The sequence below is a fragment of the Anas acuta genome, chromosome 7 (genome assembly GCF_963932015.1).
Source record: "Anas acuta chromosome 7, bAnaAcu1.1, whole genome shotgun sequence".
NCBI classification, from domain to species: Eukaryota; Metazoa; Chordata; class Aves; order Anseriformes; family Anatidae; genus Anas; species Anas acuta.
In genome coordinates, this window is record NC_088985.1 from 7,105,778 (window position 1) to 7,131,541 (window position 25,764).

The window sequence follows — 25,764 nt, forward strand, 5'->3', positions numbered from 1 at the left end:
ACTTCTTTCTTCATGAACTGAGATGAATTTAAATGCTCATTTATGTTGGTGGGTTAATAATTAAGCATATAGACTCATCAGTGGTTTGCCATTTCATTGCAGGAGTAGGGTGAATGAAAACCTCTGTCAAAAAATTAGAGATGAAATACTGAATTAACATGCCAAATAATAGTGCATCAGTAGTATAGCTTTCTACTCTGGACAATGTTTAAGATGTATCTTGCTCATGGAAGCTCTGGAAACATTGTGAGTCTTGGTCAAACATAGTGCAACCTCAGACTGTAAGGATGTTACCATTCTTTGAGCACTGTGCACTTGGAGTCTGTTTTTGGCTGGTGGAAATCTATCCAGTATTTGGGGAGCTTGGTGGTGCAGGAGACAATCACAGATGCTCTATTAGAATAACTTAACACTGTCATGGGGCAAGACTCAGCCTCTGTTCTTTTTTGCACTTCTGAAACTGGTGTGATATTAATTAGATTGTCATCAGGTTTCATTAGTGAAGCCCCATAAAACAAAAAAGGAATGGCTCTACAGCGGTGTGAAAACTTTGTATGTCACTTATATTGAATGTGTGGGTAGAGATCAGCGCTCATGAAGGCAGTGCTTTTCCAGAAACATTTAGGTAAAATGTCTAGGTAAAAGCTGAACAGAATTTTGTTTGCTACCTCATAAAATGGTGATCTCTTCCCTTCTAGGTAAGTTCAATTTTCCTCTCAATGGTACCCCTGCACCTTCAACTAGATTTTTCCCCGGGTGGCTGCAGTGAATGGACCTGACCAAAGAGGGAATCTGGCCCACTGAATTCCTTTTCTTTCTCTGCAGTTGAATGAAAAGCATGTGCCTTTTGAAGAACAGCGACTGAAAGAAATACTGATGACTGCTGGGACATCTACAGAAAAGGATAAGAAAATTACTCTACTACAACAGAGGCTCTGTTAACTCTTTCTTGTAGGTTGTATATATTAATAGTAACAACTAAAGTTTTGTATTTTTGCAGGGAAACACACAAGGCTCTGAATTGTATTGTTTTAATTGCAGCTAACTGAATGAATTAAGTGGAAAATCGCACACAAATCGCACACAGTGCTTTGATTGTCTAGCTCTCTGTATGTGAGGCTTTGGGAACAGTTTGTTATCATAAAAGAACAGCACTAACAAGAAATCAGCCAACATATAATTGCTAGGCTGAGGGACAGTTTGGGGAAAGCTGATATTTATTTATAAATTATTAAATAAAAGAACATAATATGTGGATCATCTCCTACTGCCTCCGCACTTCAGATATTACTCATCTTCCTAAGCTCTGTGTTCTCCAGGACGTTGCTTCTTATAACTAATCCAGGGGTTGAAACCACCCACATCCAGGAAAGGAGATGCCTGTGCATTTGTTATGATGGCAGTTTTAGTTATGGGACTCACCTAAGAACATGAATCTGCAGTTCAAGGAAAGGACTCAACCAGAGAGGTGCTTTATGTGCCTAAAATACACATGAGCACCTGGGACCCTATTTAGGTAGCCTAAATTCAGTTAGTGTTTCCTACTTGACAATCATCTATCCAATATCCTAAATAGAAGGGCTAAAGAGCAGTTTAGGCACTCAATTTAGTGGGGTTCTCAAAAGCATTAGATATATTATTTCCATAAATTTTTGAAGGAATGATGCTATTTCTGTTTGTCTCTTGTTTTTTGCTCCACCTGCTAAGTGCTATATGACCCTAGAACCACAGCCACTTTGCAAGACAGAGAGGAGGATGATGGTGGTTGGACTCACCCAGAGGCTGGAACAGTATTTCGTCATTAATTGTTTTAGCTACCGAATATCTGCTCTAGCTTTTCTTGGGGATGGAGCTGCAGTGCCTTCCTCCAGGATAGACTTGTGGGCTTTTCTCCAGGAAGGCAAAGGTAACTATTATCGTTGGCCCAGTGCTTCACAGTTGTACGGTTTCCTCTCATTTCCAAGCAAGAGCTAATAAACTGAAATTATTAGGGATTAGCCCTCTGAGGCTTTCTAACTGTGTGGGAAGAACATTCTTTCCTCTACCTTTCCCTTGGCTGCTGAAGAGGTGATTTCTGGGACATGCACAGCTCGTCTTCTTTGCCTTGCTGCCCTTCTCAAGGGGCAGTAGTAGGTGTTGGGAGATGTGCTACTCGCAGTCAGTAGGCAACTATGTTGGGAGATGTGCTACTCGCAGTCAGTAGGCAACCAGTAGCCTGTGTTTCAGAGGACCCGGTTACAAAGCAGGTGCACTGACACCTAAGCAGTTCCTCACATGGCCGTGCGACAAGGGGGTGGGCAATGTCTGGGCCTCACAAGTGAAATTTTTGTTTTGCAGCAGAGGGTTTGGTGTCGCAAAGGTGTGCCATCACCTAGCTAAAGGGCATTGCTGGACACGGTTTGGACACACACGGGCTGCTAGATACAGATAATGTTCATGCTCTACAAACAAATCACATTATTAAGCCACCGAAGTAGTGCTTATGCAACTTTAAAATAGTAGAAGTTTTATTTTACAACTTCACCTGCAAGCTTGTTTAAACTTCTGTATCCACATCATAGGGCATATTCTCTCTCCTCATTTACTTCTGTAAAGCCCTGCAGAGTTATAGTAAGGTCCAGCTGAAATGATGTGAAGATGATATCGCAAATGTTGGCTACCAACCTATGGTAGCCAGACTATGTCTGTTGTGCCAGAAGGTGCCTGAGAGGTGGAACTGGGCAAAATTTGATTTTGCATGGTTCTTGCTAAGAATTGCTAAATATCCCTGTAGCTGTTTTTTGAAGTCTGAATATATTTTTTCCCCAAATAAGTTATTTTTTCTACAAGAGAATGTAGCTACGTTTATGGAAGGTCTTGGCTTTTACAGTATATGAAGTCCATATAGTTTCCACTCTGGATACATGTTGCCTGCATAATTACAGTCATAATGAAAAACAGTTTTGTTACACAAGATTTCAACAGCTATCTGTAATTTAGAAAATATTGGAGCTACTTACAACAAAAGAAATAATAAAAACAGAACAGCTTTGAAAATGTTGATATACTCAGGAAAACAAATCTTCATTTTAACCCTGTTCTATTACTCTCTCTCTGGTACTAAAATCTTTATAAAGCACTATTGATTTCAGCCAACTCAACATAAGATAATTTAGAGCTTCCACCCTGCTGTCCCCAGCTTCGGGGGGATAAATCTTGGCAGCCGTTGGCTGGGTTTTGGAAAAGCCTCAATACAGCGCTTGTGTGCACTGAAAAAGCTGCTCTTGCTGCAAGGAGTAACTCACCTTCACCTCACCTCTTTCTCCAGCAGGACGTGGGAAAGTTACAGGATTAAATTATCCTTGATCATGAAACTAGTTGTATTGGAGGCACTCAAAATGCATGTCTTTTCAAACCCTTATATATTGTAAAAGTATTTAAAGATAACAGCATGGTATTGCCAAGAAATGCTGTCTTCTGAGGCCTACAATTAACTCTATCAAAGGAAGGGATCTCATTTTTCCCTGCTGTGGATAGAGAGTGCGTCTCAGAGCAGTGTAAAGTTAAAGATAGATACAACGTATGGTTCAAATCATGATACAAAGAAAGATTCAGGTTAATTAGTATTTAATCTTAGTTCTCAGTAATTCCTTTTGGCTTGAGCAAACAGACAGGAGTTGGAGCCCCATAGAATTGCTTCTCCTGAGAGGAGAAATGAATGAAAGATGGTCTCCATGGTAAAACTTAGTTAGGGATAGGGATGTCACTAGGATTTTTCTTCGCTCCTTGGCTCCATTAGCCAGCACTCTCCCCAGAATGCCACCCATCCCTTGGTGGCCCCAGTGCCACAGCAATGGCCAGGCTGCTCCCTGACCTCTCTGCCTGGCCCTGCCTGGGGATGTAGCACCTCCTGACCCCGAGCTGGTGTTCCTGTCATGGACATGTTGCCTGCTGGAGCATGCCTGGGCCCAGGCGTTGTGCCACCAGCCACAGCACACCTGGCGGACAGCTGCAGAGGATTCCCTGAGGTGTGGCTCAGCACCAGCAGGTAGGGGGGGGTTTAGGCGGGGACCACCGTGACCCAGGGGGCTGCGGACAAGGGGACGTGTCCAGGTCCCCCTTGACGTGGTGCTGTTGCACACATGTGTCCCAGTGGCCCCTGTCCGTTGGGTCGCCGTTTCTGGTTGTCTTACACCGCGGAGAGCGGTTGCACAAGGGCTGCTGGCCAGCTGCCAGGCTGTGGGAAGGGTGACCCTCCGCAGCTCCTTGAAGGTTTTCGGTTCCCTTTTTCCACTGCTGTTTTTGGCAACGCCACCGAGGCTCTTCCCAGCAATGACCGGACAGCCTCAGCGTGCCCGTTTATCTGAAGCAGCGCTATTTTTTTCACGAGCTCTTCCCGACACCTCTGCGGGCAGCACTGCCCGCCAGACCCTCATCATTTCTGCACCTCCCTTTGTCACTGTTTACATTTATTTTTCCCTGTCAGTGTCCAGATGGAGGTTAGATGTTCTCGGGGGGTCCCCTGGCTTTGAGCAGCCCCCCGCAGTACCGCAGGGGCTGTGAGGGACCTTCCCGCCTCGCCCCACCACCATGGAGGGGCAGCTCCACGGTGGGCGGGCTCTGGACCTCAGCCCCGCAGCCATAGGACAGCGCTTTTCCCGCTCTGCGACGCGATTGGTCAGATCGCCCCAGTGGGAGGGGCCCCTGGTATAAAAGGCTGGGGGGAAAGGCGGGCGCTTCGTGCGTGAGGCGCGACCGTTGGCGCGCGGTGGGGTGCTGTTGGTGTGGTATCGCCTCAGGGCGGGCTGGCGCAGGCACGGCTCGAGGTGCGGCTGCATGCATGGGCCTGGGGCTCTTCCCCGCACACCTTCTGGGGATATTTGCTCTAAAGCCTCGCCAAAGTTTAAATTTGGCTCTCTTAAGGTGGTTTTGGTCATCCCGTGAAGAAGTGTGAGCCCCCAGCCTGACCGCCTCACGGTCTGGTGCAGGTTCTTGTCGTGTGGAGCTGCGGCTCTTGGCTGCTGTTACCGGCCCTGCTTGTGGGGAGCGTGCTGGGGAGCTGCGAGGTTGGACGGGGCTAAAATTCAGAGTTTTAAAACTAAACAGCCCCATAAGCTGTGTTTTTGAATGCAAAGTTGCTCCCTGAGGGGAGGAAAAGGACTTCCAAGTGTGCCCATGGCAGAATCTGTGGTGGTTCTGCTGCAGAACGGCTGTGGTAGCCTCTGGAGATACTCTCCTCTTGGAGAGGAATGGGAACGTGTACTAATGGCAGGTAGCCTGTAGGCTTGTTGAGAGTTCGGTTGATGAATGTTTTATTCCTACGTCAGTGGTGGTGTTTGCAGTCTTCTTCCTCCCTGACTGCCCCATGCACAGAGCCTTATGCTCTATGCTGAGCCTTGTGAAGCCCTGGTGCCGTTAGCTGCGCAGCTGCCTCTGTAGCACCCAAGCAGGAGCTAGAGTGGATGAGGCACGTTGCTTTAGCACACAAAAATCTGAAATCTAAGCCGAATCATGCATAATGCTTACACCACCCATTTCTGGGCTGCTGCATGGGGCAGGCAGCCCCGTTCCTTGACAGTTTGCCTCTGTGGATGCATAGACCCTTTGCTGATTTTGGTCACCACTATCAGCATGACAGCATTAAGCAGCTCTTAGACATGCAAATACGTGGACAGATGGGCCTGAGGATCATTGAACTGATTTGAAATTGACTTTGTTTCCCCTTTTCCTGCTCTGTTCCCCTGGTCTTTAATGAAATGATGCAAATGTGTGTTCAATAAATACTTATCTTCCTGTCTTTTGCTTGCCTCTAGAAAGAAGTGGACAACACTCAAACACTTAACCTGTGTGGTGGAAGCATGAGGACAACTTTAAATGCACGGTGAACTCCAAGATGTGTGGCAGCTACAGGTAAGCCTAAAAAATTCTGTTGTATATTGATGGTACTGCAGAAAACACTGAACTGAGAGGCAGGTGATTCCTTGTGTTGACTTATTTGGCAGTACATTCACTTTTAGGCTGTGCTTAGATACAGTGTTTCTAATTGACTAAGGGTTCTGCCAGTTCCCTGCATGAAACTGACTTTTAGTGATGTGATGAGGCTGGATGTGATAGATAGAATTAGGCAGATCTGCCACCCTGGAAAGTACTGGATATAGATTCTGATTGTGAGCTGCTGAAGCAAAAGGAAGATTTCAGTGTGTCTTCCCTTTCTCCTGCATTCCTGTGAAGGTGGGACTTGAAGTCTAGGACCTCAAGTCTAGGAGCTTGGATTATTAATTCCTGCTGTGTTCTGTTCCAGATAATGGTGGTCCTCCAGCCTTTGCACTGTCTGACAGCTCTGAGTGAGCACAAATCTGTTCCAGGGCTGAACATGGATATAGCTGTCAGTGTTAGTGTTTAAGCTATTATAGCTGGTTTTCAGAGCAAACCTTTATTTTAAGATGAAGTGTATACTATGTGTTTCTTGGAGCTGTTGTTTCAGGCTTTCTGCAGGTTCAGGAAGGCTATATTGAACATTGGCAAGTATATACTGAAGAGGACGTGGTTGAGCTCACATTTTGAAATAGCTCTTCCACCACATGGGTTATTGTCTACTGCATCCCTTTTAACTGATGACTTCTATTCCACAGTATAAATTTGTAACAGTGTCTCTGGAACATTACAGTAAATGCGTTTGCTGGAATATATTTGCTGAAGTAATATATTTAATAATTCCTTTATTTCTAGCATGACTGAAATAACTACATACAGAATGTCATTAAAAATTAATATGCTTTGGTAATTGCATGTTTCTACCAGCTTTTTAGCACCTCACTAGGAAATACTTTCTCCTATTTTATTGTGTCTATTTTAAATGAATGTCATTGATATGAGGAAAATAAGTGTTCATACTGAAGGGTGCTGGCTAAAACTATTCATTTCTTTTAGAATATTGTGAAGCATTTTCACACTAGAGATCATTTCAAAAACCTAAACAATCCAGTAGCACAGAAAGCTTGTGATTTTCAAGTATGTGTGTGGAAGGGAAAGGTTTTAAGAGACTTGTGAGGAATAAGGGGGAAAAAGAAGACTTTTTTTGCACCTCATATTGACTGGTTGGCAAGTTGAAATCATATATATATCATCCCATGGCTGGACAGATCAAGCAAATGCTGCCTTTGAAAGGAAGGGAAATATCTTGGATTCCTGAACATCGCGTTTCCCCTTGCTGATTATCATACATTCAGTCCTATAGAGCGCTAAGTCTTTGGTTTAGTTTCCCATGCAGAGAATGGGACAAGATGAAGCACAGCTTTATGCTGCGGAATTTCTAGCACGTTTCAGAAAGTCCATGAGCTTTCAGCAATGCTCTATACAAATACAGTGCAAGTGCGAATGTACAAGTATTTCTTGAGGTAACGCTTCACCATGTTACTTTCTGAACTTGAGTAATTGCTAACAGAGTAAAAATGTACTTGGAAAGAACATCCCTTTCAGAAAGGCTGCTGCTGGTTTTGGTTGAATTTACCTTACTGTACATGAGAACATTCCCTAGTAATCAAAAGTTAGCAGGACACGGGGCTATCACACTGTCCTGGTGCCCATGTTGCTAGCTGCCCATCAGACTTTCTGAAGCGGACAGTTTTGTCAAAGAATGAGAAATTTATTTGTGAACATGGCAAACTCCAGGTGTGGGGGTTATGTTTGAAGTTACACCTGCTTGGAACAGCTCCCAAATGATAAGTCCATGAGTAGCAATGATTGTCCTTTCCCCTTTCCTAAGTTTGACCTTTCTGCCATCTTGGTGGGATGTCTTCTGTCTATTTGTACTTTTTGTATACATAGAAACTGAATTTTTGTATACTTAGGAACTGAATGTACCTTATCTGTATTTGGGTTCTGCAGCATTCAGAAATGACCCTTTCTCACTGCACTGAATGTCTTCCCATTTTGCTTGAATGATGCACACAGTGCTGAGCTGTGTATATCTTTCACCAGAAATATTTTTTTTTAATGAAAATGACCAGTTCTAGAGGAAACTTGCAGATTATTGCAAGTTAGGCAGATTCACGGCAGACCAGTAGAACTGAAATGTTTCACGTTCTGTAACTCCTTTTATCACTGACAGCTAAAATTCAGGCTGTCAGCATTGAGACTCTTTCCCTGTTGGCCCTTCAGATTCCAAGTGTGCTTGGTAAACTGTGAAGCTGTGTGCATCTGGGAGGGTGCGCATGATGCTAGTGTCATTGCAATTTGTGACAATAAAAATTACTTTTAGACTGCCATGCTTGGTGTTTCTAGGAGGCCCTTGCAATTTAAGGAGTGGGCAGATGCTGTGATGGGCTTGGAGCCTAAGTAATTCTCTGTGGGTGTTCAGATAGGTGAGGCTATGAGAATGTGTGGGTTATGGCAACAAGTAGCAGTCCCTTTTAGCACTGTGGTCCTGCTCTGTTTGGGAGGAGGTAAAAGCACCTGCCCTTCAGAGCCAGACATGTAGCCACTCCAGTAAAGCTGCTTATGTGCTTAGGTTGCTGGGGGCTGCCTGTCTAGGCATGAGAAGGAGACCAAAGAGCCAAATGCGAACTCCAGCAGTCCTGGGGCTTTTGTCTTTCTCGCTATGGGCCTTTCAGTCTGTTAGTCATCGGGATGCCTTACTTGGAGGTTGTGTACAGAATGGAAAACTGAGGTTGTGTCAGAACAGCTGTCCCACAGACTTTCCTAGGGCTGTGAATGTTAGATGCCCTTCTCCCCAGGTCAAGTCACGTCTCCGAAGTCTCTCTCCCCCAGTGTGGAACCATTTGTTTCAATAGATCCTTGACTGTGTTGTCTGTTGGGTGGCCCCTTTTACAATGGTCAAAACAGCTCAAGATCTTCCATGAAGCTTCATTATTCTGCTTGCAACAGTTAGGGAAGTGATACTTGGAGAAAACATTAAAGCAACCAAAGAGTAACTGAGGCTATAGAGCAAGCTGAAGGAGCGGTGTCAGTGTTGTCCTGGGTCCCCAGGCAGGATGTCCTAAACACTGCAGCTGCGTTCCCACCTTACCTTAACTCCCCAAACAAGGGTGGAGAGGAAGCAAGAAGAGCAAGACATTTCCGCAGCGATTGCAACACGCTCTGATAGGCAGGTTCCCTCTCCCTGCCCTGTGACAAGCATGGTGTAGGCCACAAAGTGCTGCAATCCTTATCGGGGCTTTTGGGGCTTTTCTTTTTTTAAGAATTCCATCTTTGCAGTCACTTCTTCCTCCCTCACTGAAGGGGGTGGGGGGCGCTGACTAATTAACAACTGTTCAGTAGCAGATGCTGTTGTGAAAATTGTTTGATGGTGATTTAACTTGGAATACAATTCTCTTAAAGGGCCACACAGACATTTTCCAACCCCCTAGATGATGTGGGCTCTGTTTGGTGTATGAAACCAGCCTACAGTGCCCTGAAAAGAACCCTGCTGCTCTTCTTTCACAATGATACCTTGGAGGCATTACAGTTGTCCTGCATTAGCAGTCATTGGTGTATTAGAGATGGTAATGACATTGACTATTGGATACACCTAGTCACATTTTTTAATTGGAGAAAAGCCAGGGCTGGTGCTGGTTACCTGTTTCACTCCTCCAAATGCAGTTAACGTGCAACCAACATTGGTTGTTTTCTTCTGTCTGAAATCACATTAACATTAGTCATGTAAAATGCTATAGTGTTTTGAAATCAATATTTATCAACATACCCTATTGTGGTTTATTTCTAGTCTGCTGATGTGATTGACTAGTATCTCATATGACCATGACATTTGTAAATGGAGCAGGGAGTGTGTCATTGCCCTTTAGGTTGCTGTTTTCCTGGGAATTGTTATCAGATCATGATATTCTCATGTCAGACCCTAAGCTGTAGTTGTAACACTGAAGCCAGGAGAGCTGTAACCAGTTTTCGCGAGTGCCAGCTTTTCCAATTGCTTTTAGCTTAGTTTTTAGAGGAGCGATCTGGTGTCACGTGAGGTGAGCGAGCTCCACATGTCACAGCTGAGGAGCAGTGGTCTCCCAAATGTCCTGGGTCAGTCTTGGCCCTGTGCAGATGTTGCAGGTGCCCTGGGGTAGCTGACTTGTGCTTGACAATTTGGTCAGGCAGCTGACTCTCATTCCAGGTTTCTGCCAGCTGTCTCCCACAGGTGAAATACCTTCAGTGCACAGCCATCTGCTAACACCTTGTCTCTCCCACTGAGCAGGCACAGGCCCAGTCCTCTTAGTTACTCCCCAGCTACTGCATCACTCATTGCAAGCTTAGTGATTTGGGCAGCTTTCAAGAGATGTGTTTTTTTCCCTGATACCGTTTGGGAAGATTTCCTCACATGTATGGGAAAAACCTGTCTTGCCAGCAGAAGACAGGGAAAAGCCTGAAAACTTTATTGTAACTGCCATGCTTTAAGCTGTAATGAAGGAGTCTTTTTATGCACAGTTGAAATTAATATATGTAAGTCAACTGTACCCACTGGTTTGGGATTTCTGAAACTGTCATGCAGAAGATCAGTGAGGAGTTCAGAGGAGTGTGGGCTGCAGTGTGGCCAGCTGTGGTGGTCTGTGGGATGTCACCACAAGACCCAACAAAGTGCTTGGTCTTTCGTGTTTATTTCATCTGGCGATGAACCATATAGAGAGAAAGTGTCTCTCACATACACTGTGGTACTTTCTCAGTGCTGGTCTGTTTGTTTTTTCCATCATCATTTCTGCAGCCACGGTTCACAAGAGTGGAACAAGATTTGAGACCGTGGGGATTTGTCCACCAGCTGAAGTGACATTTGGGAATTAGCTGGCAGATTTCATGCCCCAGACGGCAGGCTGAGGCACCAGTGGGGACAACATTTGTGCAGCCATTTCTGAGGAAAGAGGCAAGGGCTGTTTGGCGAGCCATGCCTTACATAAGGGACTACACCTCTCTGCTTGTGCCGCTGCTCAGGTGCTGATGTTTCCTCTCAAGCTGTGGAGGGATACAAAATTGAGGTCCTGTTCCCATGAGTGGCTGGGCCACCCGGGAAGTTTAATTTACCATGAATGGTATTTTCAAAATAGATTGAGGGGTCTGTCCCAACTCATCACTCTTTCATCCCACCACCAGACCTCAGCTGGTGAGAGCACTCCTGGGGGTCACCCAGACTGTGCTGTGTCAGAGCAAGTGCTCTCTGCGCCTTTCCCAGCCTGGCTGGCTTTGATAGGAGTCTGCCCAGCCACAGCTGCAGGGAGATGGTGTGTGATCAGCCTAGGCTGACACTGATTTAAGCTCCCAGATCACTTCGGCTGCTTCAAACAATCGTAAGCTGCAAAGGTAGAAACCCTTGTGGATGGAACTACCTGTTATGCAGTCCAGAATGAATGAGAAAACAAATGTAGGAAATGAATAGTCAGTCAGCTTGTTGCCTAGGAGAGGAGGATTTATGGGATGCCAGTGTTCCTGCTGCCTTGGGGAAATGCTGTAATGACAGGGCAGCAAGGCAAGAGAGAGCCGGAGGGCCTCGTCATTGTGTCATGATGATGGCATGGTTCAGACCTCAGCTGGGTTGAGTGGGTGGCATCTATTGCCTTTGCTTGTCAAACTCCTGGTCACCAAATAACGAGGTGGTTGTTAAAACCCTTCAAAATATTTTACAGAGCCTGTGCTCACCCATGTTCATTTTATTTTTGCAGATCAGCAGTGCTCAGGCAAGGTGTCATCACGGGAGGTGCCTCCCAGCCTGTACACAGTCGGGGAGCTGTAGTGCTGCACAGAGGCACCTGCACTAGCCAGGAGGTTGGTGCTTGCCAGGCAGCCCCATCTCCCCCATCTCCCGTGGCTTGTGCAGCATCCGCACTGACCCTGCTGCAGCCCAGGCTAACCTGGGGCCAGCTCAAGACCTCCCAGCTATACACTCTCAGAGGGGGATCAGATGGCCTCTTGGATGCTTGCTGCCCTCCTTCCCAAACACACCTGCTGTCTGATCCTTTTCCTCACTCTTCTTTGTGGAGAAACTAATGAGTGGTAGATCTATAAGCCACCAGTATATGAGGGCTAAAGGCATTCTGCAGTAGCTGGCATTTTTGGCATTTAAATTATCGATAGTGTCCTAGAGTAAAAAGCGTGTCTTGTTTTGGTGCTGCTGATGGGCACAAGAAGACATGAGGAAAACCTGAGGGACACCAAGGAGCAGTGTATAGCAGGGCGGAGCCCCACTGCCCACCCTTGGATTTATCCCGAGGAACGGGGGCTTTGTAATTCATACAGGCAGCGCCTTCCCTCAGCCTCGCAAAACTAAAGATAAATGCTAATGGCAGAAGCCTCTCTCAGTACGAATGGGCAAACATCAGCCCCTGAAAAATGCGCTTGCTGTTTTAGTTAAAAACAAACAAATCAGTTCTTGTGCTTTTGAGAATTTAAACTTCCCTAAGTAAGCAATAGATTTTTCAGAAGAAAAAATTTTTACTAGGAGGCAATCCAGTAAGTCACATTAAGAATAGGCAGGAGCCCTAGGAGGCCTAGATTCAAATCTTAGATTTGTCAGTATTTCCCAATATATTCCTGGAAAAATCACCTAAATCATTTATAAGACAAGAATAATCTTTCAGTGTAGTCACAGTGTACTTTTCTAATAAACCCAGAGCAGTGACAGGCTTGTTACAGCAGGAATAAAATTCACCTTGCTGCCAGGGTACTGTGGTAACTAATTAGGTAAAACGTTTTCTTAGTGTTTCTGAACAAGGGGAAAGGTGGGTGCTCAGTTCCCTGGCTGTCCAAAATCGCTGAGTGCTGTATCATGTCTTGAAAGAAGCAATAGCTGGACTGACCCTGGAACTTATTTGCATTGAGGGAAAGGGCAGTGCTGTCCTCGTTCTTAATTTATCAGCCCTCACTGAACCGAGAGCTGACTGAGGCTCTGACTGAGAGGAACTCATGCTGTACAGTGAGGGTTTGGTTACTCTGGAGGCTTTCTCCTTTCCAGGCTAAACTGGATGCTGGAAGTAAAGAGTAGGGAAGGTCCCAAAGAGGCATTTCTCTTAAAAGAAACAAAAACATTTTTTTTTCCAGTTTGTGTGTGACAGTGAGGTAGCCTTGGTTAGCATTGGTTTTGTGGAAACCTCTGCAGTTGATCAAGACAGGAGATGAGTAAGATCGTGCTCGCTCATGAAAGCACCTTCTTCCAGAGACCACTGCTTGCTCCTGATCTGCTGCTAATTAGTCTCCGCCCTGTGATACTGAGTCATTATATTCTTTACCCTTTTCCATGGCTGCTTTTGGTGTGGAAACTGACACAAATGTTGCTCCCCTGCTGGAAATCATCATGTCATCTTCATCGTCAGTACCTGTAAGCCCAGATGAGAAGGGAATAATTTATTTTTTTATTTTGGATAATGATCTCTGCCAGGAATGCTTTGAAGCTCAGCCATGCTATGGTGGTACAGTGCACATACCATCTGACTTGTTTCTGTAATGTCACAAATTTTAACTAAAAGCAGAAAAGCTCTTAAGCAGCATCTAAAGCTGCTGCCAGGAAAAGGTGGAGGGATTCTACGCTTCAGCTCTTCAGTACTTTGACACCAGTTGCCTCTGTGCTTGACATGAGGTAAACATTGGTTTCAGCCCTACAGCTTCCCTGCATCCCCTTGCTCTGTGTATCACTGGACTAAATGCTCTAGCCTCCTGCTTCGTGTGGTTTTGCTTTATATTCTTGATTGAGGAAGAAGGGCACAGGCTCCAAGGGTCACCAGTGTCTTTCACTGGTATGACTGACTTCCTCCCTGAATCCCTGCCGGCATTATGAGCACAGAGAACGTGTCCTTCTGCTGAACTGTGCTCAGCCGGGGCTGGTTCGGGCTTGGTGCTGTGACTCAGATGAGCTGGAGAGAGACCCTTGGGACTTATGGAAGCAATTAGCTGAAGATGACTGAGATGGAAAGTTGCTGGCATAGTGGGTTACTGCAGCAGATGTGTGCAGTCATCCCGTTACGTCTTAACCCCTGCAGTGGGACGAGCCTCCTGGCAGAGCCCGCTGTGATGGGCAGTGACAAAGCAGTAGTGGCTGTGCCCAGGCAAAAGGAGCAAAGCAGAAGTGGGTCATTAAAAACTAATTAACAAATAGTAGGATGCAGCTAGCAGTTCCAAGTATCCGTGTCCCGTGCTGTGTTGCTCCTTCCTGTATCACCTCTGAACCCCCAGTGCCTGCTGTTTCCCTGTCCTCAGCACAGTGGGGCTAGGTGGCTCCTCACCTTTCTGGCAGAGCTTGTTAGCTCAAAATCTGTTATTTGTCCTTACAGCCAGCACCTGCCTTTGGTTGGCAGCTGGGAATCCTTTGGGGCTTGAGGTGCTTGGCTTTTGGTGGGGGATAAAAATGCAAACAGCCTTGGATGAGCCTGTCTGCCCGGGTCTGGACAGAGCAGGGAGTGTAGTGGAGCTTGGCTCAGGGCTGGGAGGAGGCTTTGGAGTCCTCTGCACTCAGCATGTGCTGTGTATGTCAGCAAACCTCTGTTTCACTTTGCTGTGTTCCTGGGGGAATTAGGATGGCTGTGTCAAGTAATTCCACCCATTGCATGTGTACTACACTGACAAAACTGATGTTGACTGTCTGAAAAGGCCACATAGATGGTGACAACTGCCAGTGACTCATTTGATGGAAGGATAAGAAGATCATAATAAAACAATTTTCCTGTGGCACAGTGCTTAGAAGAGTTGGAGTAGCCCAAGCACCCAGTGACTGGAGGTTTTTTTCTACTTTTTTTAAAAATCTTTCTCTTAAGCATTTATTGCAATGAAAATAAAGATGCAGGAAGAGGAAGAAGAGAGCATCTGAAATGTTTTAAAATAAATATGGCTTTTTTTGAACATGCTTGGTGAAACAGTTCTACGGTAACACCAATAATTGTGAAAGGGACAAATCCCCACCACTGAATATTTGTTCCCCTTGCAGTGAGCATTGGTAAAACTCAGTCTCTGACCTTACAGCACTAGTTTACAGTATCAGTAGTTTCCTGCCATGACTCAGTGGCTGGAACAGTAATATCTGTCAGTCTTTTTTTCCTCTCTCTTTCCAAATCTCTTTTGAAGCTTTTCTGAGTGGGCGGGGAAAGGCAAGTGACAGATATAGTCCTGGTTCTTGCCCTTCCTCTTGCACCTTTTAATTTTACAAATCAACCTGCTCCTGCTTTTCTGCCCTTTTATCCATCAGGCTTCCCTTTCACATAGTCCCTGAGCAAATCTTACTTTCCTTTTCGTTCCTACTGGTGGTGGCTAGGCCTGCTGATAGTGCCAGGGAAATACTGAGCTCATTCCTGCCCTGGCTTTTTCCCCTTGCTGGTGCATCTCTCTTTTGCTATCCCGATCAAACTTCACATCCTCCCTTCCTCTGCAGTTATCTTGCTGAGCCTGCACTGCTATAATAAACCCTGCTACCAGCAGATTGATGGGTTTTGTACAGTCTGGGCCGGGTACAGTGTATGGTTGAGGATAGAGTACAAGCTGCCTGTAGGACTGGGGGCAGCTTGAGCTGTGAAGGCACTGCTTCACCTGGGGGTCCTCTGCAGCTGGAATAGCAAGTGATGGAGTAAGACAAAAGTAAACCCCACTCACGTGGAAATGGTCTTAATTCTGCCCTGTGGCCTTCCTGTCACAGGCTTCCCTTGGCCCAAGGCTAAGAAGCAGCAAGTGATGTTTATTCCTGTCAGTTGTCACCAAGCCCTGAGACCTTCCCAGGAGCCTGGAGTAAAACCCTCCCACTTCTGCAGCCTCCGGCCTGAAGCCCTGGCTCGGGCTTAGGGCTGCTAGGAACAAGGGTGCTTCACTGCATCCGGAGGGGCAGCCTTTCACTGTCCTCACAAAGTATAAATGGCTGCTTGTACTGCTGACTGTGCCTTCTAACCCTACTTTTAGTCTGGCCGACAGAGCAAAGTGCCCCTCTTGCCAACATTTAAAAACAAAACAAAGCCCTGCAGAGTCTGTGTATTGATGCTGATGTAAGGCTCCCAGATTTTCTGATGCTGTGCAAATCCTGGCTCTGCCGGTTCCCTTGTGGAGATGCCTAGTCCTACACCTCTGAGCAGCACTCTGTGAACTTGCTTCACACTGCTCAGTTGAGTCTCTTGAATTTGCAAATTATGGTCATAAGCCAATCTTCTAGAATGGCAAATTTATTTCATAATTTGAGTTTTGTGATTTCTGCTGAACAAAATCCTTGTATAGCCCATGGATTAGGAACCTGCTTTACTAAAAAAAAAAAAAAATTAGCTTGATTCTGGGGTTCTGGAGTAAGTTATAATCATGGTTCTGCTGCATGCATGCAGGAGGTGTGTATTTGGGAGGCTGACAACAGATAGGAGTCAAATTCAGGCCAAAATTAAGTGGAAAATTAAGTCTACTGATGGCCATCTTGAGCTTCCTTTGATCCCTTAACTTCTACCTAACATAGTAAGTCTGCGGGCTCCCTTGAAGCCACTGGTGTGTGGAGTTGGCTGGTGTTTCTCTGAGGTTCCCTCTTGAGGGCATGTTGGGAATTAGCATACAGGGCCTGGACATGTGCCCGTGGAACAATTGTTCGATCTGAGCTTGCCTTAAGCAACCAGAAGTAGGCCTTAGAAAATCTCATGGCCTGCTGTAGCTGAGCAAACCAAGCTACCAGGGTAACTATGAGAAGCTCCCACGGCAATGACTCCCACATCGCACAATTAAGGAACTCAGAAAAATATTGTTACCAGCAGCTGGCCTCAAGGACAAGGTCTATGTGACCGTTAATCACAAGGGGGGTTCTTTTCTTGCAGGTGGGGTTGTTTTCTTATAGTTGTTTGTCTGAGTGCTTTTGACCAATAATCTTGTGTGAAACACTGTCCGCCCCTGTAAAGTTCACTATCAAAGTTAGGCTATTCAGGCAATAAAATGGAGCAGCAGCATCTGACTCAACTGGTGTCTGTCGTGCTTTCGGCCGTGGATCCCAACAAGGGCACGTGAGGCTCAGGAACAACTTCAGACATGCAGCTTGTCCACCACTTGCTGCAGGACACTTGAGTCTTCTTCTGGTAGGTGTGGAGGCCAAAATGAAGCTCAGGATACTTGAATTTACTGGTATCAGTTGTCAAAGTTGGCCACAGCTCTTGCAGCATCTGTTTTTGGGAATCCTCATGCTAATGTAGGCAATGAAGTAGAAATGTGTTTCAAGCCAAAAATTTGAGGGAAGGTCTGCTGATGCCAGTCTGCCACTTCTGCAGCAGGACATGGAAAATCTGGTAACAGCTCTGGTTCTCCTCCAGAGACCTCTAGCACTGGCCCTGATCTGGAATCAAACTAGGGATGTGTCTTCAGTGAGAGAGTTGGGAAACACGTGATTGGGGTTCTGCAGCTGCTGTTCTAGGGACAGAAGCCTTACCGAACCCTGAGTTTTTGAAACCAAGCTATAAACCTGGCTTGCTCTGGACACTGCGTTAGCAATACATCTCAGGCCAAACTTGGAAGTCATCATAAGCTTTTGTTTAGGCTGTGGTCTAAAGATGCTTTTCGGAGAAAAAAAAAAGGAGAAAGCAGGCTACTGAAATCAGCCCTCAGCTTAGCTGTGCAGTACTTGCTAGTGCGGAGATGCTGTTTTGCCTCTGTGACATACATTTAGGAGAGCCCTTACCTGCAAAATAAGACAGCAGAAAAGGGGAAGAAAAAAATGCTTTTCATGTGGAATATAATATTAGCTAGTAGTTAGCTAGTAGTTTCAGTGTATGGGCACCAGATTGCTCTTTAGCTTGCAGGACTTACAAAATCAGGGTTTTAGCTATACGCAAAGTAACTTGTAATTGTCTGGGTGAGAGAGGAAGAACACTTTTCAGGACTGTGTTAGGTAGAAACTAGCTGCACTCGCTTCACACGAAAGTGAAGAGGCTGACCTGTCAGCAGAGCAGAGTTTCTTATAAACGCTGCTCGAAATCAGCCTTCCTGGAGTGGGGTCTCCCCTTTCTGGCTGTGGACGTGCAGCTGTGCCGCTCGGCTGGCGGCTCTGGGAACCGTTCTCAGCGCCTGCAGACTAGGTGTGAGTGCAGGGCGAAGCGCTGCGCTTTGAAATGTGCTCTTCTCTTGTCTTAGCTTGGACGTTTACTTATCCTTATTTTGATTTTCCAAACGTGCCGTGTCCGATGCGAGTGCAGCCCTCCCAGGCGCCGAAGTGCCGTCATGTACTCAGTTGCCCTGCAGCGAGCAGCACACCTGCCGGCCCCCCGCCACCTGCCGCCACCGCCGTGGCCCCGGCCCGGCCCCGGCCGCCGCTCGCCGGGCCACCGGCGCCCTCTCTCGGCTCCCCGCGGCCGGGGCTGCCGCCTGGAGCCGGCCGTGCGCGATCCCCGCAGCCGGGGGAGGCCGGGAGCTGCACGAAATCCTCGGCAGCGCCTGCAGGATGATGTCTGTCCCCGGCCGGTGCGCACAGCGGCTCTGCCCGAAGGCTCGGTTCTCCCGGATCCCCAGTTTTTAGGGGATCTGGTGTGCTAGGAGGAGGAGAAGCCGCCTTAAATTTTAGGTCTTGGTCAAGTTGCGCTGCTCAACAGAGGCAGGCAGCTGCTGGGAAGTAGGTAGTGGGATTTCCCTTCCAAATCCTTCACTTGACGGTTCTTTTCCCCAGTTACTTCTTCTGAACCAAGCCCTGTCAGCAAAGAGCTTTGCTTGTGCTAATGAGGTAGGAATTTATCAACACACAGCAGCTCTCAAACTCGTGAAAAGACAGACTGGGTGAGGGACTGTCCTAGAGAGCTCCCAGGGGACGCCAGGTTTTGAGAGTGAGCAGCTCAGGTCTGGCTGAATAATAACAATAACCCGTGATCTAAATTCTCTACTGCAAACCGCTCTTCCGCCTGGCCTGAAGTTTTGGGTTTGCTAATTTTTTAATAGTGTGCGGTTGGGAGTATTATTTGTGTTAATTTCTGAAAATCTCTTCCTCACACTGCTGTTTCCAAATTCAAATTTTAATGTCAAATACCAGAATTTATGTGAAATCTCTTAATGCCTCTGGAAACCAAGAAAGTGAAACCAAGTCCTCTCATTTCAGAGTAGCATTTTGTAATAAGAAAAGTAGCAGGCCTTTGCTCCGACAAACACCGCAGTGAGCGTATTAGGTCCGAATGCTGGGGGATTTCAAAGCAGGTCAAGCATTCCCTTTGGATCGTACTGCCAACATGTCCAGGCATTGCTGTAACTCTGCTGTGGTCACAGTCAAAAGAGATGGTGGTGCCTGAGGAAGAAGCAGTTGGCAGCAGAACTTCACACCTCACTTAAACCCAAGGCTCTTGTTAGAGGTTATGGAGCCTGTGAGCTTCTCTTTGTTCTCTGACCATGCAGGAACAAGGAAAAACTATCTGTTAGTAAAAGTGGAATTGTACAAGGTTGCTAGAGTGCGGAAGCTGGCCCTGGAGACGCGAGAGACTCCCAAAGCCCTTTCAGCCCAACAAGGAGGCAGTGCTGATAGAAAAGGCAGCCACCAAGCCCCACATCCAGCTGGAGAGCCTGATGTACTGGCTTTTTTTTTTCTGCAAGTTTTTTTTTTTTCCTGCACATCCTTCAGTCTGGCCTGTTCACAAGCAGGAGGTAGAAATAATTTTGGAGAAAACATCTCTGCAGTTTTGGGCTGTTCCTTTGTTTCCTACAGAAAAGACAGACTGGACCAGCAGGTTGGAAGTCCTTAACCTGTTGGTATTGAGGGGATTTCTGTCAGCTTATGTGCTCTCCAGGCCTTATTTCTCAGAAATTCAAGGAAGCAGAGGGGTGGAGATGATGGAAGGTGGATTTTTGGCACAGTTTGCTGCATAGGCCGATGATATATATCAAAATATCATCCAGCACAGTTTGTCAGGACTTGGTGTGTCACCTAGTAACAGGCTTTGCAATTAGATCTGTTGTTGCTCTTACAAGTTTAAAAAATCCCACTGGCCTTGTGAGGACTCCACCACCCATGTTTCTCTCTCCAAGGAGGTGCTCTGTCTGATAGCCCCAGCATGTTTTGTACTGACTCCAGTTCCAAAGCCATGGAAATCTGGGGCACGTCTCCTCCCTGATCTCCAACGCTCACCATCTTTTCCTCTAGCATTTGTCAGGCAGCTCAGTGTGCTGCCTTCTGAACCTCTCTGGTGCATTGCTATGCGGTCGGATGTGCCATTGGGAAAGCCCATCCTTTCCTGCAGCTTTCTGCGAGGGTCTGGTTCCCCTCTCCACGACCCACCTGGCATTGGGAGCTCCCACAAACCTTTGAAGCCCGAGAAATTTTGCTTCTGAAACTCCGGACACATCAGGTTGACAGCAGCTCAACATCTGGAGTAGCAACCTAAATATTTATATGTACAGCGAGTCATGGTGGTGGTGGTAAATCATCCTGGTTAATGAATTTTCAGCGTGGCTTTAGGTAGCTATTGTTTTTGTAAACAAATGGTTTCACTCTGCATGTTTCTCCATAAGGGATGGTTTGAGAAAGCGCTGCTGACAGCTGCGAGCAAGTAGCGGTGCTGTATCAGACATTTTATGCCCCTTTGATGTCACGCGCTATGTGGTAATGCAGCACGGTGGTGGTTAATGAGAAAGCGGGGTACGCTGCCTCCTGTCATTCCTAGACAAGAGCTGCAGGCTCTTGCACGTGTCTTTAATTCTGTGTGCGAGCATCCTGCAGAATGGTGGGCAGCTTCGGTGAGACTTTCGAGTGATTTGTTTTCTACAGCACTGAACAAGCAGCCTGGCTCAGCACAGCTTCAAAGAATGACATTTTTAATATTTTGATTGACTCAGTACAAAAAGGGATGAGACTCCAGCAGCTTGGAAAGGCACAGTTATTGTGGTAGGTGTTACCCAGTGATTAATGTCTCTTACTTTAAATCCAAACCTCTCAGCTCCTTTCATACATTTTTGCTAGCAACAGCAGATCCTCTGCCAGTCTCCTAGGTCTGAATTTCTTGAGGTGCAGACAGTGCCAATTTTGGTTTCTTGGCAATTTTGGGCTTAGGAGTTCAGCTTTGACTACGCGTTCAGATCCCTGAGTATTCTGCATGGAAGTTGTTGATCTGCGGAGCTGATTTATGGAATGTATTATTCTGCTTTCCTGCAGCATTTTTACTGTATGGAAAACATTTTGTGCTTATTATCACTTGCCACATGCATTTAATCTATTTTTGGTAATTCTTCAGGGCCCATCACCATGGTATCCTAGCACCAGTGAACATAATGCCCATATCCATTCAATGTGAACTGCTGATGCACAACTCCTTTTAATATTAACATGGCTTCGTTATGTTACTTATTATTTTTTTTCAAATACAAAATGCTTGTGCTTAAAAATAAAGACTTAAAGCTAAAGCCACGTGTACTATAGATGGAACCATTTCTGGCTGAACGAGCTGAGTTAACCAGCCCAAGGGGCTGGGCCTGCCTCTTTCAGCTGGCTGCACCTTATGCTGTTGCTGATACACTTGAGATAACTTTTAAAAAGGATCCGTGTCACTCATAGTGGCCAAAGTACCATGCTCTGTCTTGTGGCTCTATCTAGATATTTTTTGTGTGTGCTGGATACTCCGTGGAGTGTACAGCCTGTGACAGGTTGCCATTGGTGTAACGTACTGAGGGGGACGGTCAGTAAACCTGCTGGATAGCAGCAGATCCGGGAGTGCTGAGTGCTGCCAGTCTCCAGTGTCACTTGCTGTCCCCCTTCCAGCACTGTTGATGGCACAACAGTAGTGGTTCAGTCAGTTCTCTCTGAGCGCACACAGTAGGAAATGAAGTGTTTAGGGGCCGTAAGTGATGAGTATGTAGGAAATAATGCTGTAATAGGTTGTGATTCAGCTTCTACTTTTTCCAACAACTGAAATTTTCTAAGGTAAATGGCTCGGTGAAAGACAATAACATGCACATTTACCATGTTCAGCGTTTTTTGTATTACCTATGTTTATCTCTTGATAAATCATTATGCAAATAATTCTGGAATAAATGCTACAAAACTAAAATGTGAGTGAAAACAAGGATGTATTCATTCTTTTGGCATGTACAAGCTTAGGGTGTATTTAAAATACACAAAAGTGAGCTACATGCGAAATCTAAACACCTCTGAATCAAACCAACTTTCTGGGCAGATATTCAGAGACAAGGCAATTCTGAGAGCTGAGTGGCATCTCCTGGAGTTGAGTACTGGTGTTGAGTCTCATCAGGGCTCTGCACCTCATCTGTGTATCCAACTAAAAGTTAACAGGGTAGCTTTATATTTTAAGGCAAGGATCCACAAAGGTGCTGGATGACTTATATGCCAATGAGAAATCATTCTAAAGCTTTCTTATTTCTTCTCTAACAGTGGCAAATCACCCCCCTTTTTTTTTTTGTGACTTCTTATGTACTTCTTTACTGTGTTCCTGTGTCAAAAACCAAGTGGCATTGCATTTACATGTATAGCTCTTGGTATGGCAACTTTTAAAAACACTCCCCAACATGGGGATTTTCTTCATGCCGAGAAAATACCCAGACGAGTGGTTGCATCTCTTGGCAGAGGACACATCCCACCTGCTTGAGCCACTGACATCCCAGCTCTGTTAATGTCCCTGCTGAGGGGCAGGGGGAGCGCTGCCCGAGTGTGTCGGGGTGGGATGAGCCATGCTGTGCGCATCCAGCTGCTGCACGGCTCCCAGGTAGCTCCAGGTTGGCAGGTGCTCCCAGGAGGTAAGCTGTTGGGACTGGAGGTCAAAGCAATGTGATGCACTCTGATATATAGCACCTAGGCCAGACAACTCAGGGTAATGAGCAGCTCATTGACCGTGCAAGTGAGTGCCACCTCTGCCAGTAACAGCACTAGTTCCTTACCTTAGTCTGGAATGATGTCCTTGTTCTGTGTGTTAGTCTCCTAACACCTCTACAGGAATGGTGTGCATTGGAGGGGTGACTTCAGGAGCAATGCAGGCTCCCAGCTCGGCCTGTTCATGTCAGTTTCCCCTCAGTGCTGTGGTGCAACTGACTCCTGTTTCACTTTTGATCAGATCTCTCTCTGGAGAGCTACTGTCTGGACAACTTCTCTCCCCATAGTTGTGAAGCTGATAATTCCTGCATGGCAGAAACATCTTTCAGTCTTCCATGTTGAATTTTTTTTTTTTTCCCAAAACATTCCTGCAAGTTCTCAAAAAAAAAAAAAAAAAAAAAAAAAGTTTTGATGTCCAAACCTATCTGGCAATCCTTAATGTGAAGCCTGGACAGAGGCAGGCAGCTCTGCTGCAGAGCCCAGTATCACACAGTGTATTCTTCCTTCTCAGCTGTGCACTGTTGCTAACAGTTCTCTGCCTCTGCTTTTCTGATCAGTTTTACATTCTTCTATATTTTCTTTGGCTGTGCTTCCCTAATTTGCTTATGACAACATCAAGCCAAATAGCATTGATCTAGCTACCATTTATTTTGGCGAGTAAGGGCTGGAAACAATCAGGACTCAGCAGTCTCCCACGTAATGCATCCAAAGCCCAAACCTCATGAGTAGCAGCAGGACCTGAATAGTACAGAATTGACACACAAAATCACAATATCAATAGTAAAACACCAGAATAGTCTACTGAGTGACAAATCAGTTGTCCCTTTCACTAATTCCGAAACTAGATATGTATGTTTTTGATTCAAACAGGCAGTCTAGAGAAGCTGTTTTCACTTCACCAACATGTGGCACGCTGACATTTATTCTTTCCACTCTAGTGAATGGAATTAATACAATTTCTTTTAAAAAAGTTAATCACAGGCTAGCTTTTTCCTCTTTCCCCTGCTCCTGGTGGGCTCAGGGAAAGCCTGCCACGTACTACACGAAAGGGATTCACGCTGAGCATGCAAGCTGGGCTGGAAGGAGCTGGTGCAGCACTCCCTGTCTGTGACACACAGTACGCTGCTTGCCCACTTACTGCAGGCTTCATGCTGTATCCACTGGAGTTTGGTGGTGAACATTTCACTGGGAGCAGCTGCAGCTCCAATAAGCACCAGGGGCGACTCACACTTCCAAGCTCTCATGATAGTATTTTTCCCTGGCTAAATGAGTGCTTTTGTTGGCTTTTGTGGTTTTTCATTTTGCTATTTTGGTACTGCGTGCTCCCAGAATGAACTGCTTGCTGGGGCACTTTCTAGTCATCGTTCCAGTGATATTTTGGTAATGTATATGGTGTTTTAAGAGGAGATTGGTATTTCTGAACAACATCAAGCACTGGTCCTAGTCCTTGCAAAAATTCAAAAGGATGATTCAGAGAGCCTAAGGTCAAAGCACAAGCCCAGCAGGCGTAACCTGTGCGTTACGCAGCTCTCTTGCTCATTGCTGTTTCACAAACCGTGCCTGTCTGCTGGTAACTTCACAAACAACATCCTTGAAGGGGAATAACAATTTACAGCAAGCTTCTAGCAGGCAATGCGCACCAGTGATCAGTGATCTTGGTCTTTCCTTTTGCCACTTGCACGCTGACATCTTTTCTGTAGCAAAGCTTATATTTTATGCTTGGGTTCAAACTCCCCACATTCTTCTGGTTTCTGTCTTCTCCATTGAGGTTCCAGAAATAAAATAAGCTTCTAATCATTTCTTTGTAACTGAATGACTGGAAATGTAAGTGTGAAGGGAAATGTAAAGTCTCTTCCTGTTGCTTATTAGTCAATGTAATACATTTTCTAGTCTCAGAGAGATTACAGTAATATTTTATGCCACTTTTTTCTAATCTGCTTTCTCAATTATCAGATCCCTTGGAGGAAAACTTTTCAATTCAGTCATTAGAATAACCAGAGTTGGTTTATGTGCTGTTTCCATTTTCATTATTCAAGTCTGTATCACAAAAGGGCAAAGAATAACAGCACTTGTAAGACTGTCTGGCCCCAGCCCGTCAAGGAATATAGCAAAATGTGGGTTGCCCAGCTGCTCACTCGAAGTCCAGGGCTACTGCCGTGTTTACCACTGCTTATTTTTATTGGCTTGTGTTTCAGCTTTTACTCTGTGTGAGAGAAGTTAACTCTAAATGTTGCTTTAAAAGACTGTAAGCAAAAGGAGGGAAAGACCCTAAACTTGAGGCAAGCAAGACAAGAGCATGGCTTTACTATCACGCTCTAATCATTCTTTCCATTAGTCTCAAGGATTATAAATTAATGAATCCACTATTTATTCTTTCTCTCTCAGTGAAGCAGTTGGTTAAGCCCATAAACAGCATGAGTCTGTAAATATGAAAAGACTTGGCATTCGATGCTTTCTGTCATGCCAGTGGGCTTGCTGGTTTCTGTTTTCCTCTTAATGTTTCTGTTCCTAAAACACCTTGCTGTGCACGCCCCATGCCAGGATTATTTTGGGGAGCTAGCAATCGTTTCCATGTCAGCCCAGGATCCACTCATGCTGAGGGAATTCAGAGGCCCTGCTGCAGGATGCAGCTGGGGCTGGAGTCATGGTGTGGGCAGAGGCCACAGCGGGTGGACACGTGCTTAGGGCCCTCGCTTGGGAAGGCAGGAGATGAGCCTGACGGTGAGTGGGAGTCCTCAGCAGTGGCACCCAGGCCATGGGCAGCAGTGGGGCACCTACGTTTGGGAAGCCTTGTTTAACCATTGTTCTCTCTGGGATATATATAATGCAGAGACAGAAAACCTGTACCCTTGAACCACTGCAGAGAAGACAGGTGTTTCCTCCTTGTAAGGGAAGCTTTCAGATGACAGCTATGGCAAAGCACACATTTTAAAGAATTCAATTGTATACCAATTAGCCATAATGAAATAAGTTTAGTGGGGATGTTTTTATACGGAAGTGAGCGTCAGCTGCTGCAATGTGCAACGTGAATGGAAGTATCCTTCATTACAGGGCTTTGCTGTGAGAGGGTCAGAGAT

General features: G+C 45.9%; 1 long non-coding RNA gene across 3 annotated transcripts in view; it reads left to right on the forward strand.

Moving 5' to 3' along the window:
- The first annotated feature begins 4,705 nt into the window (after positions 1 to 4,705).
- Positions 4,706 to 25,764, forward strand: part of LOC137859741 (uncharacterized) — a 74,080-nt gene continuing 53,021 nt past the window's right edge. Inside the window, exons 1-3 of one of the 3 annotated variants that reach the window (XR_011098501.1) lie at positions 4,706 to 4,805; positions 5,793 to 5,889; positions 11,631 to 13,491. This is a non-coding gene — a long non-coding RNA (uncharacterized lncRNA). Of the gene's footprint in view, positions 4,806 to 5,792; positions 5,890 to 6,280; positions 7,880 to 11,630; positions 13,492 to 25,764 lie in introns of those variants that run through there. The other 2 variants (XR_011098503.1, XR_011098502.1) reach the window with 2 other exon arrangements.